A 4,795-nucleotide genomic window follows, 5' to 3' on the forward strand; every position below is an offset into this window, starting at 1 on the left:
ACCATATATCCTAGGAACTTTCCTGCCCCCACTCCAAAATGGCACTTAGCAGGATTCAGCTTCATGTTATACTGATCCAGGATATCAAATGCTGCTTCAATATCCTGGAGATGATCCTCAGCCTTCTTAGATTTCACTACCATGTCATCGATGTACACCTCCATAGTGTCCCCCAGTTTGTCTTTGAACATCATGTTTACCAATCTTTGATACGTTGCACCTGCATTTTTCAAACCAAAAGGCATAGCAGTATAACAATAAATACCTGTTGGTGTCATGAAGGCAGAATCCTCCTGGTCTGAAGGTTCCATCTGGATCTGCTGAAAACCTGATGATGCATCCATTAAGGTTAACATTTCATGGCCAGCAGTAGCATCTACCATTGAATCAATATGAGGAAGGGGGAATGGGTCTTTTGGACAAGCTTTGTTCAGGTCTGTGTAATCTACACAAACTCTCCATTTCCCGTTCTTCTTCTGTACCACCACTACATTTGCTAGCCACCATGGAAACTTGACCTCTCAGATCATTTTCGACTTCAATAATCTGTCTACTTCTTCCTGAATAATTGCATTTCGTTCTGGAGCGAATTTCCTTCTTTTCTGTTGGACAGGCTTGAATGACCTGTCAATACCAAGCTTGTGTGTTATAACATCCTTGGAAATACCTGTCATATCCTCGTGCTTCCACGCGAATGTTGACATCCTGCATTTCAAAAAATTAGTTAATTGGTCCTCAATATCCTGAGGGATGTTGGTTCCCACGAGCACCGAGATATCCGGATTATCCTGATCTAGGATAATTTTCTTTACATCCTGCTCCGAAGCCTCCGCAATATCCTGGGCCCGTGTCTTTAATTGCTATGCTGCATTAGGCTTGGTAGAGGATTTCATGGAGGATGAGTAGCACTCCTTCGCCTCCTGCTGGTCACTATCTACTTTGACAACTCCCCAGGGTGTAGGGATCTTGATGCACTGGTGATAAGTTGACGGCACAACTTTCATATCATGGATCCATGGCCTGCCCAATATGATATTGTAGCAGGATAAGGAGTCCATCACACAAAAGCGCTGCATTGAGTTGACCCCTTCAACATACACGGGCAACTTTATCTCTCCCATGGTATTCCTTGCTTCTCCACTGAACCCAACAAGTACGGTGGATTTCGAAGTAATATCCATCGGGGATACATTCATCGTCTTCAATGTCTCCAGCGGAATTATGTTGACGGAGCTGCCATTATCCACCAGTATCCTGCGTACAAAATGGTAAGCAACATATAAGGTTATTACCAAAGCATCATGGTGAGGATCCTGGACAGTATCCTGTCATCGCTATCGAACGTGATCACTTTATCAGTCGTGAGGGTTGACATCCTGGTTGGCTTATCTCCTCTCTCTGCCTTGGCCTCCTTTGTGTGTCTTTTCGCCGCAGAATATGATGTCCCGCAAATGTCGGATCCTCCTGAAATGAAATTAATTATCTTGGCATCCGCAGGACGTGATGCTGCTCGTTCAGGATCCTTCTCAGTATCCTGACCCTTATTCTTCTTTCTTCCTAGGAGATCCTTCAGATATCCCTTCCTCAAGAGATAACTTATTTCATTCCTTAGAGCAATGCAATCCTCAGTAACATGTCCGAAATCCTCATGGAAGGCACACCACTTGGATTTATCCTTCCAATCAATTTTTTGTTGATTCTTCTGGGGCCATCTTGCTTTGTCTCCTAAACCCTGCATAGTATACATCAGTTCAGGTATATTAATAGAAAAACAATATTCAGATAATTCAGGATACTCATCGGGATCCTCGTCTTCAACAGCATTCACTTTTTTATTGTCATTCCGGCCATATGGCTTAGAGCGATATGGTTTATATGAGGATTATGACTTCCTGTTAGTTGATTCATAGAGGATGCATTCATCCTCTCCTGCATTTTCTTGTCATCCCCGAGCCTATGTATCTTAAGGCCCTGTTCCGAGCTTCGTCCAAGTTCCTGCAAGGATTCATCACAAGATCTTGATAAAATTGAGAATCCTTTTGTAACCCCTATTTTGAATGCTTGTACTGCCGTGGCAACATCAAGGTTCGGGATATCCAGGGATTCTCTACTAAATTTGTTAACATAGTCCCACAGGGATTCTTGAGGTCCCTGTGTTATCCTGTAAAGATCACTTGTTAGTTTTTCAAAGCTCATGCTGCAAGAAAATTGACTATTAAATAAATTAACTAAATGAGCAAATGATGTAATTGAATAAGGTGGAACATTTAGAAGCCATATCAAGGCTGATCATGTTAAAGTAGTGTAACAACTGCCACTAAAAACCATAATTAGAACGATAATTAGTCAACAAGAAAACCCCAATTGAGATACCCAAGTAATTCTGCACTAACCCTAAAATTTTCATAACAATCGGAATCAGGATCAGGGCCCCTAAAACTCAGGGGGGTTAAACCTTAGTGGATGTTTATCCTCTCAATTTGCTGTAGAAACGAAATATGTTCGTTTAACTTACTCAGCAAGACTACTTAGACACGAAGCAACCTAGGCTAGAAAGTAGACCCGTCGCGCCACGCGACGGGTACACATGTCTTCTTCGCGTGGCGCGAGGGAGGACATTTTCCAGCTATAAATAGGGGACGTTGGCACTTGAATTTTGGTGTTCATTCGACGTCCAAATTCTCTGTAACCATCGAGTTATAGCGAATATCGTTCACAACACACACAATTCACGAAGTGCTGCCGCAATCAGGGTAATAACTCGATCGCTATTACGATTCAACGTCCGATCGATTATAACTATCCAACGATCGTCCGAGTGCTGCTCAAATTGAGCTTGTACTTTGATTATTCGTCGTGATTTCGACTTGAATATTAGAGTGTTGTTCGAATTCGGACTATGCTCTGTTATTCGTTGTGAATCCGATTGAATTATTAAGTATTGCACTTGTTAATCATTGTGAGGGTTTAATCTCGTGAATTGACATAACTGCTGAATTAGTTACTAACCTATTGTGTGTGCATTATTATTAAATTAGGTTAAATCAAGGCAAATCAGTAGGCTTATACTTTGCCCGTTAAATCTGCAATGTGAGTCATTCTCTTTTTATCAACTGTTTTACAATACTCCAAATTATTTTCAAAATGTTATAATTACAGGGATTAAGTCGTGGTTATCTTGACCGCTGGTTAGTGGGGTATTGTGCACATTACTAATTTCTCACCGTTAGGCAATAAGCCATAACATGGGTTAGGCTAATAAGACCTAACAGTGACAAAACGTCACTAATTGGGTGACTGGACCCAATAGTGGTATGACCATCGTCACACGGGTGGCAAGACCAGATATTAATTAAGATACTGCCATAGTAATCGCTCTTATGCTGTAATTTATAACTATATGTCATTTTATCAAAATGAATGATTCACTCAGTATTTCCCCGCTGACAAAACCTTTTTACAACATGTTTCAGGTGACCTACTAAATTAAGTACACGTGCTACGGAGCACTATCAAGCTTGAAGTGGTGGCTCAAATAAAATAAATAAACATGTTTGTAAAATAATGAAATTATGATATTTACGGGGTTTATCCTAAATGTAAATAAATAATACTCGGGCAAAATTTTCAAGTTTAAAACGATCCTGTTAAGACTTCCGCTATAAAAATAAATACCACGGGATTTTCTGTCCCGCGGCTCCCGAAACGGGTCAAACCGGGTCGGGGGCCGTGACAGAAAAAGGTGGTATCAGAGCCACTGATCAAGCCACTGATTTAAGCCTATTAAGTATTTAGAAAATACTTAAATTTTATTAATTACTATTCTGTGATTATGTGTTTCATTATCTGATTAATTGCATATAGCATGGAATAAATTTTATATAGCAAATAAATTAAACTAAAACTTTAGTGTCTTTACAAGTTTAGAAGCCTTATTTCAGTAAATAAATAAATTTTTAATAAAACCTAGGATGCTTTAAAATTCTAGTTGTTCGGATAATTACACACGTATTTCTATCAAAATTATTACAAATTCTGACCTAGTAATTGTGCGTGTATTTTTAAACAGCATGAGTAATTTGTCTGATACCCTTCAGAATTTAAATCTCTATCCAGTAAGAGTAGAAGTTTCCAGAGATTTCAATAGGTATATACCAGACATGGAGGAACCTATAGAATTTAATGCTTTACCTCTTGAGCCTAAGAAAACGGAAATTGAAGAAAGTTCTAGGCAAATTAAGGGGTTACCATCTCAAGAAGAATTAGATCTTACAATAACAGACTATAGTATTATCAAGACTATTAATGAAATACAACTGCCAATAAATGTAGAACCAGCTATTCCAAACCCTTCAACCCACTTGCGACCTTTCAAAATAGACGAATGGTTGACCAATGAAATACAGTTACAAAACAATCCCTATAAGCTTTTTCCTCAGTTCGATCCAGAACCAAAATCCACCAATAAGTAACAAGAATATAACTAGACTCCGCCACTTTGACTAAGAATTAATGAATATTAGGAATAAGATCTAAGAAATTGAGGAATAGATCTCCTAAGAGGAAACACTGTTATTAGAATATCATTTACCAAAGAATAGGAGACTTATGGAACAAGGATTGTGTAATAATAATAGCCAAAATCAGTCTGTAAAATTTTTACGAATAAAATTTTGTAAGGCATATTATTATTTCGAGAAATCAATAGTTTGGCTATATAAAACTATATAATAATTTTGTGTATACTTGTTATTTATTTGATACTAATACAATTATATATATATATATATATACA

Source organism: Helianthus annuus, chromosome 4 (genome assembly GCF_002127325.2).
Source record: "Helianthus annuus cultivar XRQ/B chromosome 4, HanXRQr2.0-SUNRISE, whole genome shotgun sequence".
In the NCBI taxonomy this organism is placed as follows: Eukaryota; Viridiplantae; Streptophyta; class Magnoliopsida; order Asterales; family Asteraceae; genus Helianthus; species Helianthus annuus.